Source organism: Sinocyclocheilus rhinocerous, unplaced genomic scaffold (assembly GCF_001515625.1).
Source record: "Sinocyclocheilus rhinocerous isolate Xijiao unplaced genomic scaffold, SAMN03320098_v1.1 scaffold63, whole genome shotgun sequence".
Taxonomy (NCBI): Eukaryota; Metazoa; Chordata; class Actinopteri; order Cypriniformes; family Cyprinidae; genus Sinocyclocheilus; species Sinocyclocheilus rhinocerous.
Window position 1 is genome coordinate 93,185 of NW_015659563.1, and position 16,769 is coordinate 109,953.

Consider the following 16,769-nt stretch of genomic DNA (forward strand, 5'->3'; position numbering starts at 1 on the left):
GAGCCTTCTCTGGGCTAGACATGGAAACAGGAACCTTCTCTGGGCTAGACATGGGAACAGGAACTTTCTCTGGGCTAGACATGGGAACAGGAACTTTCTCTGGGCTAGACATGGGAACAGGAACTTTCTCGGGGCTAAACTCAGGAACGGGAGGGATAGAGTTCACCGACAGAGGAGGAGGGGGCAGGTCGGTAAACAAGTCAATTAAGTTTTCCTCCGCTTTGCATTCTCCCAAATCCTTACTCAGCTCACCCTCAGCCATGGTGCAGGGGGCGGAGCTCCACTCCGCGCTCTCTCTGTCCGCGGCATTCTCCCTCGTGACCGGCTCTCACATCTTGACTCACGTCACTTGCAGCTCCGGCTCCGCGGCGATCCGTTGCTCTGTCGCTCCATGCGGCAATGTCTCGTCGGCCGTGGCAAGCTCAGGCTCTCCATAAACGGTGGGCTCGGGCTGATGCTCTGCGCAGCGGGGAGATGGTGGGCTGGGCCCTGGGTCGGGAGTGGAACTGGCGAAATTCTCTTGGGAACAGACGGGGAACGGAGATCCGTTTCTCGCCAGTGTCCACTCCACAAAGGTGGTGAAATTCACTCGAGGACCATCCTCGGACGACGGCGCTCTGCACGCGATGTTCAAACTGGCGTCGTCCGGGTAGCTGTGAGACTCGCGAGGACCAGGAACAGTCTGGTATGGCCCTCGAGCGATCGCTCCCCCTGCTCCAGCAGGAGGAGGAGGTATTCTGGGCGGGCGAGGGGATCCATAGGGAACAACGGAAGCAAAAAGCACTGGGTAAAATGCGGAAACAAAAACAGAGGGAAACACGCAGTTAAACTGTTGATAGGTCTGGTATTCTGTCACGAACCGCTACTGTGAGGAGCACGGAGCGAGGAACGAGGAGACGTGGAGTTGACTTCAAACAAAGAGACTTTAATTGACATCCAACGGAACTAGGAACACGTTGCGGGGAAAGATGAACATTCAATACCAGACAAAGGAACATGGAACAGGACTCACTATAAATACACATGACTAGATGAGGACTAGATGGGAACACCTGAACACAATGAGACATGGGAAAAACACACAGAATGAGTCCAGGGGCGTGACACCTTTATTTATATAGTGCTTTATACAATACTGATTGTATCAAAGCAGCTTTACAGTATCCTTGGGAGACTCCAGGCTCAGTCGAGGGGCCAGTTCTCCTCTGGCCAGATGAAACCAGCATGGTGTGGTTTAATTCCAGGCTGCAACACAAGTCAGATTGTGCAGAGGACTCGTCTGGTTCCCGTGGTCTTGTGCCGATGGACGTCGAGGTGAAAAGTTCTTCACAGGGGATCTGTCTCTGGTGTGCATCAAGCAAACAGCTTTGGTTGCTTCAATTGCATTAGAAAACACTGATACATTTCTGAAAAGACATATTTTTATGTCCAAAGAAACTCATACAGGTTTGGATCATTGGGTCAGTAAATGTTTGCAGGAATTTCAGGTTTTGCTCATACATCAATTCCAATTTGAAGCAGCTGTAAGTCAATAAATAAGGACTACACCAGTTGTCTGAATTGTCAGGTCACATTCTTGCTGTAGAAAAAAAAAATAATAATAATAATAATAAAATAAAAAAGTTTTCAGAATTACAGTATATTGTGATGGGTTTGAATTGTATGGGGTTGAAGACTAATGAAGATCTTAGCCAGCATATACTGGAACATAGCACATAATTTACAGTCAGTTTTCTCCAAGTATTTATCACTGTTATTTATCCCCATAACAGAGTTGAACTTTTTGACAAGTTCACATACGGTGAGGCCAATATAAGTAAAACTGACAAAGATTACAAGAGAAACTTGCCTCTGTTTGAACCATGTGATCAAGACTACTTTTATGTCACTCTCTAAATATAATATCATAAACATCAAAGTAGGTTTTAAAGGGGTCATATGATGCTGCTAAAAAGAACATTATTTTGTGTATTTGGTGTAATGAAATGTGTTTATGAGCATAACAGGGTTAAACAGAAAATAAGAGACAAACTTTAGGGAAAACTAAATGATTTGGGGAAAACTACATGTGCAAGCATGATATTTCAATAAATTCAATAAAAAATGGCTAATATTCCATTCCAGTTCATATTTTTTTTACATATACACTCTAACTTAATTATCTATCTATTAATCTAATCTATTAATTATTATTAATTATTATAAATTATTAAACAGAATTGAATACAGAATTTACTAAGTATACTTCAGTATGCTGTTCATCAACATCAGTCATAGCACAGAAACGTCTGCATTTCCTGACAGTGACCCTATGACTAACAGATTAATCTTTCGCAAAACAAAAGAAAAAGTCTGAAAGATTAGCAGACTGTCATCCGAGAATTTTACATTATCCAGTAGAGCTTTACTTGCAGCCCCAGTATTGTCACCTCAGTATTTTCACATGATTTCCATCACACTTCTTAGAAAGGCAAGATGTTGGTTGGTCTCTGGTTTTTGTAACATCAGTCCACTCTAGACTATTTTTAGAGTTAGTTTGTCGTACTCTTCAAGATGTGATGTTATATTCAGCTTTTATTGATTCTCAAGAGCTAAAACTGTCAAGATGATGAAATCCAGTCTCAGATTAAACTGTAATAAATTACTGCTCTTCCTTCCAAACTGTGTATTGTATTCCGCAGTGTTTACTGTGGTGCAGTGTTGGAAAAAATCTGTAACAGTCATAAATGACAAATTACAACTGTGAACTCACAGCATCATTGATACCAAATTCCCTTTAAGGCAGTGGTTCTCAACCTTTTTTTTACCCCAAGGCCCCTGCATATAACTGTGATTCATGATTCCAGAAGTTTCAAGGACTGTTAGTCTGCAAAATCAATATTAAAATAATGTCAGTTTTTCACTATTATTTACAACAGGATCTGCATTTTCATGGGTTTAAATAAAAGATTTTTGCTATAAGAGACAATAAAAACAACTTTGTGCATCAAAAGCACTCCTTTACTAGTAAAAAATGAACTTGAATTTCAAAAGTCACTAAATTTGCGACAGCTCAATGTCACATTTTTGACATGCCAAACATGTCTCTGAGTAATAAGTAATTTATCTAAGCCTCAAAATAAACTTAATTCTATAAAATAAGAATAAAGCATTTCAGACATCTCCAGCACATTCAAGAAGAGTTCACCCCTCAGGCACAGTATCACATCTGTCAAATACAGGCTGACTGTCGGTTAGAATATTAGAACAGAAAAACATTGACATAACACAATCATGTACATCAATCACTTTACTGAATACTATGAAATAAAAAATTATTACCTTTCAAAATATTACCTTTTATCTGTTTTCAAATCCACATTATTTGAAAATCACAGCATCGATGTCTGTCAAAAAATGACATGCACAATACATGGTAATATTTATGAGAAGCAGAGGTCCAGGGAGAGCATGCATTTCCTGAAAACCCCACTTTACCAGATGTTTTGACAACGTCAGTGCGTTCTGAGAGAAGGAGAAAATGGCGACCTAAGCAGCTTCCACATGCTGTCTGTCAGAGATCGTAACATACATAATACATGCACATGAGTATAAATTTGTTTTGTTAAATTGAAAGGTGATTTTTACTTTTCTCATCTTCTAAGTTGTTGAAAAGATTAAGGCATTTATCAAAGTTTGATAAAATGTTTAATTTTCCAATAAAAGATTATATATTTTTACATGATTTGTTACATCTAATTACCCCTTTGCCGATTTTGAGCCATATTTTTTTGCCATTGTCTTCATAAAGAATTGACATCAAATCATCAAATTCAATCCTTTACTGAAAATCATAAAGATCTGTTGTAGTTCTGTTCTTTTTTATTTTTGCTCTCAGGTCCACCTGAAGATGTCTTCCATTTGAGGACTTCCTCTTAGCTACTGTTGCCATGGGCTCAGTCTTTCAGGGTCAGAGCTTTTCTTTATAGGTGCTTCAAACCAGCAACCATTGAAAGAGGCTCTCTGACTAAAATAGGATTGAATTGAACACTCAAGAGGTTGCAGAAGTTTCCTTATTTGAGAAATTAAAGGCTTGCAGAGTTTTAACACTAAGCATCATATAAAAACTGGTTTTAGGGCTCCTTAGGAACTTATGGCTGCCTTGTCATTTTGATTGCAGATCAATAATAATCACACAGCAGACTGTGGACAATTCAATATGCAGCTAAAGACTGATTATCTTTTCTAAAGCGATAGCAATGTGGCATATAACTGCATACAATGGAGCACATCATGTTCTATTGCAACACAGTCTCGTAATTATTTTACATTTTGGCAAATTCGTTTTAATTTGTATGATCTAAGTTGTTCGTTTTTGTACAATCCGCTTATATCCCACTGATGGTTATATTTAAGGGAGGACCTTTATGCCTACTTTTTTCAGAAAAGCATACATTTTCTTACAATTCACATTGTATGAATTTATACGTAATCACCACCTTGTAAAATAGTTACATTTTCCTGTGAGATTGGGTTGACTATTGCAACAAGGCAATACAGATAGACAATTTTAAATGTACAAATACACACTTGAAGGTTCAAGCAAGAGAAAATGATCATTATTAAACTGACGTAATTGCCATGGTGTTGCTATGAGGTTGCTAAGGTGTTCTGGCTGGTTTGCATTCTGGTCCAAGACAAAAAAAAATCCCCCAAGTCTCTGTGGTCTCTAGATACGCTATGTACAGTAAGTGTTTGTTTGTTTTTTGTTTGTTTTACTTTTTTGTTGTCCACTAAGTTAAATATTGCAATAATAACCCTTAAAAGTATAATTCACCCAAAAATAAAAAAATGTGTCATCATTTAGTCACCCTCATGTTGTTCCAAACCTGTGCATTGAACAAAAAAAAAAGATATTTTGAAGACTGTTGTAACCAATGAGTTGCTGGTGGTAGCCATTGACTTCCGTAGTATTTTATTTTTTATTTTTTTATATATACTATGGAAGTCCATGGGAACCATCAACTGTTTGGTTACCAGCATTCTTCAGAATATCTTATTTTGTGTTCAACAAAAGAAAGAAACTAACAGGTTTGGAACAACTTTGGGGTTGAGTAAATGATGGCACAATATTCATTTTTGGATGAACTATCCCTTTAATTTGATTTTCAAATAAGGTCCTGCTTGGAATAAAGTATCACAATTCAAGGCCAGGTTATGCTGTATCGTTTTTCTGGAACCACGAAGAACAAGAGACAAATATGTTCCAGTCGACAGCCATGCAGTTCATGTCAAGGACTAAATCACTCACCACTTTCTTATTTTTTTTTCTTTCTTTCTAACACCATAAACTTAAATGGCATGTCAAATGTATCCATTCCCTCTGCGATCTCTTTTCTCATTTGACATTCATCAGGGTAAATGTGCTGACTCTGGCTCATATTGAAGACAAATGTCCTGCATGACTTGCCTGGACTCACATTAGCACTTTGACCTTTATTATAATAAGCTGGAAGGGTTGTACAAGATTTGCAAGCAGCACAAACTGAATGTCTGTAACATTCATTTACAAGCAGTTCTGATCAAAACAACACTGAAGGAGGGACTGACGTATCTTTTGTCTTGGCCCTGTAAGCAATCACTTAAAAACCACCTAGTACATCCAGCTACCCAGATAACTCTAGCAACCACATAGAAATGCCCTAGCAACCACCCAGAACACCTTAATAACTACATAACGTTAAAAATGACTAAACATCTACCAATTGTAAAGTTATGCCCTGGCAACCACATAACATGTTAACAAAAAAAACATTCAGAATCCCTTACAACTGCATATCAACATCCTAGCAACCAACCAGAACACCCTAGCATGCACACACAAAATGTCCTGACAACCACCCAGAACGTCTGCAACAACACAACAACATGCTAAAAATGACTTATAACAGCCACATAGCAAAAGAGCTGACAACCACCCTAGCAACCACAAAGCAACGCCCTAGCAACCAACCAGAACACCTTTACAACCTAATAGATACATGTTAAAAATGACTCAGAATATCTAGCAACTGCAGAGCGATGCCCTGGGAACCATCTAGCAACACCCTAGCAACCACATGGTGGCACTCTAACAACCACCTAGAAACCACATACCAATGTCCTGGAAACCACCTATAACACCAAAAAAATCGTGGCAGTGAGTTTTAAAGAGGCAAACAATAATACAATACCCTAGCAATCACCTAGCAGTGCCCTAGCAACTACCCATAACTACTAAGCAACTACACAGCAACAAGCTAAAAATAACTCAGAACAACTAGCAGCTGAATAATGAAAACTTCGCAACCACCCAGAACACCTTGTAAACCACATGCAACATGTGAAAAACAACTCAATACACCTAGCAACCATGTAGCAACACCCTGTCAATGGCCCACTACCCGCTAACAACCAACTAGCAATGCCCTACCAACTTCCAGAACACCCTAGAAACCATATAGCAACACCATAGCAACCACCCAGTACACCATAACCACATAAAAAAAAGTGTTAAAATAACTCAGAAAATCTTGTAACTGCATAGCGATGCCTTGGCAATCACCTAGCAACTACCTAGCAACCACACAGCAACACCCTACCAACCACCCAGAACACAATAACCACATAGCAGCTGCATGTCAAAAACAACTCAATACACATAGCAACAGTGTAGAAGTGCCCTGGCAACCCCTCACAACCCCCTAGCAACCACCTAGAAATGCCCTAGCAACTTCCAGAACACCCTAGAAACCATATAGTGACGTCCTAGCAACCACCCAGCATACTTTAAACGCATAAATGTAAAAAAAAAAAAACTCAGAACATCTAGTAACTCCATAGTGATGCCCTGGCAACCACCTAGCAACTACCAAGCAAGCACACAGCAACACCCTAACAACCATCCAGAACACCTAGCAACCACATAGCATGGTTTTGTAGACACAAACATCATGGCAGTGAGTTTTGTCCAGGCAAACAATACTACAATACCCAAGGAAACATCTGGAACACCATAGTAACCACATAGCAACTTGATAAAACTACCCAGAATACCTAGCAAATGGTATAGTGGTGCCCTGGCAACCAACCACAACACCCTAACAACATGGCGGTAAATTTTGCATAGGCAGACAGTACTCTAATACTTGTCACAACACAATGAAATGGATTAAGTTATGAATTCCTCAGTGTGTTTCAGATCACACAGAAACATAATCATGTAAAAGGGTGTAAATGGGCACTAAGGAAATGGTGCTTTTAACCACCTTCAGCAAACGCTTGTCACTCTTCAGGCACCTGGCAACCGCAGAGCTCCAGCAGAATTGATTCATCCAAAGAGAATCCAGGTGTTAATTAACGGCGGCCGGGCAGAAGGAGCCGGACAGCAAGCAACAGGATGATGACGAGGCGGCCAGCTGACATTTGCCATGTCTCTTAGCAACACCATATTACTTCTGTGATAGGTCAGCTGCGCATGTTACTCACACAGTGACAAGTGTTCATTCCATCATAAACAGTCAGGGCTTTTTTTTTACTCAAAATGGACTCTATTTAATTTCTTAATACATGTTTCGGGTCTTATTTTGCACAATTTATTAGTGTATGTTATTCAAAAAAATAATAATAAATGTCTGTCTTCATATTCCTTTTCAAAATGTAATAACTTGGTCTGCCTCTCAAATTACTTTCCTTTTTGGCTGATTTCAGTGTGCCTATTATTAAACCTTCCTATCCACCACCTGGCTCCCAATGAGGTCATATAGGAGTTTCCGCAATAATAAAAAAATACTTTTTGAAACACAAGAGCAAAGTTCTCACAAATGTACTCTTTGCATTAATGTTGGTTTTATATGGTTTTGAAAAGCTTTCATACTATTTTCAAGAAAAGTTTCAAATAATTGATCGAAAAAATGTAACGTGGTGTGACCATCAAAAAGTAAAACCATATTTTTCTGAACGCCTTGAATAGATAGATGTCAGTGTGCATGTTAAGTATTTTTATTTGTACAAAAGTAAACATAGTTTTAAATTAAAAAATATTAGAAATTATTAATGCATTAAAGGAATAGTTCATGCAAAAATGACAATTTGCTAAAAGTTTACTTGTGCTCAGCTCATCTGAGATGTAGATGAGTTTGTTTCTTCATCAGATTTGGAGAAATGTAGCATTGCATCACTTGCTCAGCAATGGATGCTCTGCAGTGAATGGGTGCCGTCAGAATGAGAGTCCAAACAGCTGATAAAAACATCACAATAATCCACAAGTAATCCACACCACTCCAGTCCAGCAATAAAAGTCCTTTGAAGCAAAAAGCTGTATGTTTGTAATAAATTCATAAAAAATTAATTAATTAATTACTTGTGGATTATTGTGATGTTTTTATCAGCTGTTTGGACTCTCATTCTGATGGCACCCATTCACTGCAGAGGATCTACAATATCTTTACGTTTTTGAGGAGTTGCTCTATATATTTTACAACCTGAACTAATCTTGCCAAGCCAATAATAAGGTCATGAGGGGCACATGATGGGCGTGCAGGACAAGTTACATATAATGTTTACTATCTGGGGTTAGGGGCTTGTTGGAGACTCTTACTCTAAGTATGAGCAAAGGTAATAGCGAGCAACCACCTTAGCAAACACCACTAATGATAACATCTTGTAGCATTGTTCTGTTTTGGGCAATGTTGACTAGTTGCCCAGAGATTCAGCTGTTTATAATCACAGTACATTGTCGACAATATCAGCGCTCGTTATCTGTGCGAAGATCCAGCTCTTTCATGTAGAGCATTTCATGTAACGTCGGCCTATTACTCATGACTGCAGGTCACATCTAATGGCCGCTAATGAAGACACCATTGTGCCAAGTATTCATTAAAGAAATAGGACATGGTGTACTCACATGCTATAGGCCTTTTCACAGAATATACAGAAAAGAGCACATACTGCCCACCGCGGAACCATGTCAGTCATTAGTACTCCATTCTTAGACATGGGATCCGTTTCAAAACCTCTTTTATGATGATGTCCACTGCCTACATATAAGCATCCCAATCAAAACAAAAAGTGGAAAGTTCAAAAATGAGCTAGGCTAAGCTAAGCAAAAAAAATCTATTGTTCAGAAAAATTAGCTAATTATTTTTGAGGTGCATTGTGGAATTGAATTAGTGCACTCGATAATGTTCACTATGGTTTCAGACACCACTACCAATGGTTGTCCACTTAAAACTACCTACATATTGGGATATTTCGGACACAGGCTTTTACATGGCAAAAGTAGCATTCACTGCCATTCACAAATCCTCTCCTGTGGCCTCATGGGATAGAACAGTGTCCTTTAGATGCGCATTTCTCATCTTGCCAGAAGTAGTAGGTTTTTCGCATATGAACACAATGAATTCGGAATCTGCTTTCACATGCTGTTTTTTGCCTATATAGTAGGGGGAAAAAAATATATATATATATATATATATCTAAAGCAGCCATTGTGTGCACCACAGCTACTTTGTACCTTTTGCTATTGCCTGTGCACTTTTTATTGTAAGACATGTTGTAAGCAGACAAAAATAATACCATCGACGCAGTTATACACAATACAGCTCTGCTTACGATCTGTCTATTATTCACAGTGTAACACATCACGCTCTGGATGTGGTGCGGAGGACAAGTTTATATCACAGATCTAAATCAACATGTGAATCTTTCCTAATGACATTTTAAAGGGTTCAAATGCACTTTTGATGTCTCAGCCAGGTCCTAAACCAAACACCGATGCCTGGCGTAGAGGCCATGTTTATCTGTGCTGAAACAGTGCCTCATGAAATTCACAAGCCGTGAGTGCAACAGGCATTGGACACGTGGACCTGTGCGCACATGGAGGAGGTCACAACCTTTGTGAATCAAATTACAGATAGCCGACATGAGGTACTGGAGTCATAGATGTGCTTTATAGCTCATTTATAATATACTGATCTAAGAAATCTTGAGATGTATTATGAGAATCCAAGCGCTGTTGAAGCCATCTGCAAGAGTAAATTGAATCTGCAGACAAAACAAGCTATAGAGCATCTTCAGAGCAGAGCTACAGAAGGTCTTCTACACAAATCCATTAGACAGCCTCTAGGTCTAATATGATTTTGTTCGGATGTATTCATTTTTTTCAAAAATTAAAAAATGCAATTCATGCATACAATGACTTGAAAACACCTCTTCTACCATTTTTAAATTCTGAATTAAAACGGAATTTTCCAATTGTGGGGGTGGCATGAAGTTAAAAGGATATCAGGATTATACATCTATGCTGTATATGACTGATATTAATGAAGAAAAGGGCACATTAAAAGAATAAAATTATTGAAAAGAAAGTCTTATTAAGTAGTTGGACGTTGGATTTTAATTATTAGGAAAAAAATACATGTGGGGAAAAAACATAATAATTAGGTCATTTTAAAACATGCCATGTGCACTTTCCAAAAATGCAATGAAGGATATGAATTAATAATTAATTTGGATCATGTTCATAAACATCAGATTTTATGCATGTATGTATGCAGACTGAAAAAAAATGAATTGGACTCGGCCTTGGTGAAAGACTTTGTGCGTTTGTGTTGTTGTTAAAACGGCCTTTCCATCCTTTCTGCATATCATTAAAAAAAAAAAAAAAACTGCATCTTTATAGCAGAAATTGAATCACAACGCCATCTGCTGGCTAAAGCTGTGTTTGTGTCATGGAGCTTTTTATAGAAATTAGACTTGTCACATTTCTGTATGAAACCTCCTTGTTCCTTTAATAAAATAATATTAAGGTTTTACATTTATGAAATCCTGATTTCAGTAAAACCAATAATGTTTAAAATTGTGAGAAAGTCACACTGTGAGAAATAAAGTCACAATTGTGAGAAATAAAGTTCAATATAAGGTCATCTTTACAAGAAAGTCATAATTTTAATCATAAGAAAATTTAAATATGAGATATCGAAACACTATTGAAGAAAATTGCAATGGTTTATTTATTGTACATTTTGTATTGCATTTGGACTGTGTTGCATTTTAATTCCGCCTGTGTTTTAAAACTTATATGATTGTAAATGTTACATGTTTATTTGAACTACAAGTTGTAGTGATCTCAATGTTAGATATCCTCACACGGAGCACCACTGAATGTAGTGATTTTAGATCTAAGTAGCACCACAAGTGTGATGGCTTTGGGCTTAGTAATATTAATGTTTAGTTTGGTCACACTATTTTACGGGGCACCAGCCAGGAATTTCACCCTGACAGTAAAGAACTACATAATTACAGAATTACATAAACTGGACGAAGTTGTAGTTTGACCAATCTGAAGGATTTTAGAGAATCGTTAACTTGTAGAGCCTCTTACTGTATTATCAACACAATGAAGACACAAGTGTAATAAAAGGGGTTTTATTTAAAAAAAGAATAGACAACAGTAACTAAAATCTACTGAATGGGTGCAATGAATGGATAAAGTGCAAAAGATTGATTGAGTTGGATGTTACTATGGACGTTATCTTATGGGAAGATAAACTGAAGTTTTGCTGAAAGTAATAAGGTAAACCTTATTCTAGATCCAACAAATAAATCGAGAGATTATTTGTTATTAACTGACATCAGTTATTTAAAATCTAATGCAAATAAGATGATCATATACTGACAATACACACTAATGCCAAGGGTCTCTGGGGAAGAGATTTGGAAAGACTGATAGTTACAGTGGGAAGAAAGGAGTTGGATCCATTTCACGAAGCACTTGTGAACGATGAACTCCTGAGCACTGAGAAGGTCCTTGGTCTGGAAACACGCACACGGAGGAGCCTTGAAGGTGAAGGTTCTGAAGTCTGTACAGAAGATCTGGACAACCTGGAACACGCAGGAGAAGGATCGCTGACCAGACGATTCTGAAGCTGTTGCAGAAGATTATTATTATTATTAAATTTTTATTTAACATGGATATCACAGTTACACTGGACAAACCATATGCACTTGCTTAAGTGTTTTAGCACACATGCTAATTTTCAACACCAGTCCACGGGAGGCTTTTCAGAAAGCAAAAGAAAAAAAAAAAGTAAATTAATAAAATAAAACCAATAACAATACTAATAATAATAATAACAACAATGTTAACAATAAAAGTAATAATAACAACACTAATAATAAAAAAAAGGGAAAAAGAAAAAAATATACCATAAAATTACAAAAAAGAGGGAACAATACATTCAAAATTATTTACATAAGTTATAAAGCAAAGACAACATAATCAGACAATATCGCAATAATAATTTGGTATGAAGAACTATTCATGTGAGCACTGTTGTTTGGTTTTTAACCATTGTTTAAGCAGCGACTGACTGCTACCCCAGATAGTCACGCAGTGTGAAAACAACGGCGATCCGACGAGTTTGAAAATTGTTTAGTGTGAACTCGGCATAAGTTTATGGTCGTTGTTGCTGTTGCTGTTTCCAAACTCCTCAAGTTCGCTTCTTGCAGATCTTCCTTGTTTGTCCTTGGAACAATTTAGCTTAGCAGCTTAGCACTTACAGTAGACATGACTGCTTAGCACACTTCTTTGTCTTGAAGATAACTTTTTAATCTTTCTTGAGAAGGAGGGATTTGCAAGTTGGCGCCTTTCAGTTCCTGCGTTTTGATTGGCCGGTCCTGTCAGAGGTGGTTATGGTATGGCCCCTCTCTGGCATGAGGTCTATTTTGCATTGCTCAAAGTCCATGTTTAAAACAAGGTCTTTAAGGTTTATCCAGTGCATTATTAACTTTCCAAACCAATTCCAGATTAGCCTACACATTGTGCTGAAGACCAATGAAGACCAATCATCAATGGTTAATGCTGATCATTTACCCATGCATTCATATACACAGTATATACCCTAATAGGTAAGGCTGCCTACATTGTTGTATCACAAACAGCACTCATTAAGTATATTCAGTTCTGTAAATGGATATGAAGAAGGTTTAATCGATATTGTGTCCATTTTGTGTGAATGCGTGTGAAGATGTGCCCTTCCCTTGTAGCTTCACCCACAAGGCAAAACCAGTTTGGTCAGTCTGAGGTAGTCACTTAGGTCTCAAGAATGAAGGACTGTGATCAGTGAAAGGGCACATGGTGATTGGATCAGTCTTTGATCAATGAAATGCTTAAGTCCTCATTCCTGCCTTCCACAAATGATAAGCCTGAGGGAGAACAAAGCAGTTCCTTCCTGGGGGTTACTGTATGTTAATGTTAACCCCCCCATCTCCACATGAGGTAGTATTGTTTTATCTGACAGCAAAAGCATCCTTTGTTGTCCACAAAGCCTGATCTCATTCAAATTGCATGTATGACTATAGCTGGCCCCGTTCTGGTCTTATGTAAAACCAGACAAGTTTCAGCACTGGTTGCATATGTCAGCCTGAACAAAACCTTAACCAAGCCACTTTACACACCCTTGGCCCGCATGAAAAATGTCTCAACAATGACAGCATTCTGAACAAATATTTATTAATGTTTCACATCAACACATTGACACATGACATTTTAAATTTTTTTTAAATCTCTCTTCCTCTTCTCTCTTCCACTCCCTTCCGCTATCAGCTCTGCAAATAAGAATTTTCCAAATTATACAATTATTTATAAATATATTTTAATATAATAAAATGATAATCAAATGTCAATGACAAGAAGCTATTTTTAGCTAAGCTGATTTGGAATTAAAGGTATGTGATGATAATGAAAGTCATTCAGTATTACTGACCATGCGTATTTGAAGCCCTAAAAGGCAATAGCATCATTATTTACCTCAAGTCAGTTCAGTGTGTTATATATGCAGCTCTACAGAAGGCAGCAATGTCATCCGATGGTCTCAGTGCAGTTACATTTATACATTTCTGAAAGTTAAGTATCTTTCAGACCCCAAATAAGTAAGCAAAGGTGACAGTGGCAAGGAACTCAAACTCTATCAGGTGGCAGAATGGAGAAAAAACCTTGGGAGAAACCAGGCTCAGGGACCAGTTCTCCCTCTGGCCCAAGCAAACAAACACAATGTGGTATTGATTAGGATACATTACACCGGCGTTAGGTAGGAAAAGGAGATGCAGCAGGTTGAAATATGAAGGTAGAGCTGCCGTTCAGCCGGTAGTAGACAACTAATTTATCAGTGGCCTTAAGCATGATGAATGACCTTCTTGATAAAACTGTGCAATGGTCCTAGCTGGTCCTGGCATGACTCGTTCATAGCTGGCTGTTGGGATTTGTGCCGAGAGCTCTTCTAGTTGCTGAGGTCTTCGCTGAGGACCAGGATGACAGGATGGGTCTTTGCTGAAGATCTGTCCTGAGGGCTTGTCTCATCGAGGTCTTCTCTGGCCATGGAGGGCTGTGTTGTGGTCATTCCTGGGTGCAGGTCCACCATCTGCTCTGGACACTGACTGGATCCAGCTGACTATGGTAACCTCAGGATAAGAATGAGACAGACAGACTAATATAAGAATAGATGCCATTCCACTCACAATGTAATAAGTACATCGGGTGTTATGGGAAGTGCTCCCGGTTCCGGCTGACCTAATCAATGCAACCTAACGATTCTTTGAAGGATTTGAATTATAGAAATGTTGTGTGTTATGTGTGAGCCAGGTTAAAGAGATGGGTCTTTAATGTAGATTTAAAGTGTGTGAGATAAAGCGTTTTCTACGTTGTTTACGCTTTGATTTGAACGAAAACAACGTATCCGTGTGACGCAGCTGACACAGAATAGCATATGCTGTTTGCGTTCAGTGGATACTCTCCAAAATGGCACCAAGGTAACGCGGAGGAGACGAATTGATGAATAAAGTCGTTATTTTTGTTTTCTTTGCGTACAAAAAGTATTCTCGTAGCTTCGTAAAATTACGGTTGAACCCAACAATTATATAATGTGTTCTGATGTTGTTGTTATTAGTAGTATCAGTTTCGCAGTAACTTTTGATCAGGCATTGAAAACAGCTACCACCCCCTAAGGGAGATTTTGAACACACACAGCGGAGAGATTTCAGCTTGGAGGATGAAAGAGTGAGTAAAGTCGCTTTTTTTATCTGATGGCATTTTCTTATGATTATAGCTGGTCGTGATGGTAACTTTAGAACCCACTGACTACAAACCGTATTTAAAATAACTCGATAGTTTATCATCGAAATCGTTTTTTTATTGATTGTTTATCGCCCAATAATCCTGTGATTACTAAAGTGTTCCTACAAACACCAGGCGTGGACTAACAACTTTGTAACACTGCAAACTGCACACTTAATTAACTAAAACAACCTTTAATCATAAGAAAATGCCATAAGATAAAAAACAACTTTACTCACTTGTTGAGTCTGGTTTTCATCCTCCATGCTGAAATCTCTCCCCTGTGTGTGTCCGAAATCTCTGTGGTGGTGGTAGCAGTTTTTAATGGCTGATCAAACGTTACTATGAACCTGATACTACTACTACTACTACTACTACTACTACACATTACATAATTGTTGTTATTAAATGAAATCTCTGGACATTTAACGCTCATTTAATAACATTACAGATTGATCTGAATAAACAGGGTATGTGCAACTTTGGTGTATAAGACAGCAGGCTAACCGGGTAGTTGTATTTTGTGCTAACGATGGGCGATATGATGATATTATCGTATATCGACGAGGTCTCGGAAGTATCGCGATGTCGATGTAAACAGTCAGGTAACTGTCACACTTCTCGGGAGGCAAGGAGCGAGGAATGAGGAAACACGGCGATAACTTCAATTCACAGTCTTTAATGATCACACGGGAAACGTAGGAGACACTGGAACACAAGGAATGACGTTTGAGGACCAACCAACACTAACTGAAAGGACTGGGGCTTTTAAACACTGGGTGATTGGGAAAACACAGGTGCAAGGAATGACTAATTAAAGGGAACACGGCACACCTGGGGAGGGAAAACACAACACAAAGAGTCCAGGGGCGTGACATTACTCCCCGCTCCCGGAAGGTGCGTCCTCGCACCGTGGGAACTGGGGAGGGGAGGGGAGTGGGTGGGAACTAGGGAGGAGGCTTAGGAGGAGGACGGACGCCCGGGAGGGGGACGGCAGACAGAGTCCAGGGAGGAGACAGGAGGGGCCCGGAGCAGGAAGAGCACAGCAGGACCCAGGCCACAGCCATAACAGCGGCCCACGGTAGAGCCGATGGAGGGAGGAGCCATGGAGGAGGAATGGCCACCGACTCCAGGGGGCCGACCAACGGCGGGGGAGCAGGGGGGGGAGGTGGGGCCAGAGTGGAGGCGAGGGCTCTGGCGACCAAGGCGAAGGCGGAGATCCGGAGATCCGTGGCGAAGCCGGAGCGACTGAGGACCAAGGTGGAGCTGGCGGGAGGAAGGCAACACTAACTGAAAGGACTGGGGCTTTTAAACACTGGGTGATTGGGAAAACACAGGTGCAAGGAATGACTAAGTAAAGGGAACACGGCACACCTGGGGAGGGAAAACAGAACACAAAGAGTCCAGGGGCGTGACAGTAACAGACGATTATCGACATTATCGGGAAAAAATTACAAATGATAAACCTAGTAAGTTGCAAAAATATTTTACATAGCCCCATAGTCACCATACAGGTTTTTTTGCATGCAAGAATTAAATAATTTAGTAGGAGGGTTAGGGAAATCAGATCAGATGCGTAAGGTCAGGAATCAAATTACTTGTTATAAAATTACATTTCGATTCTGCTTCTCGATTTCTG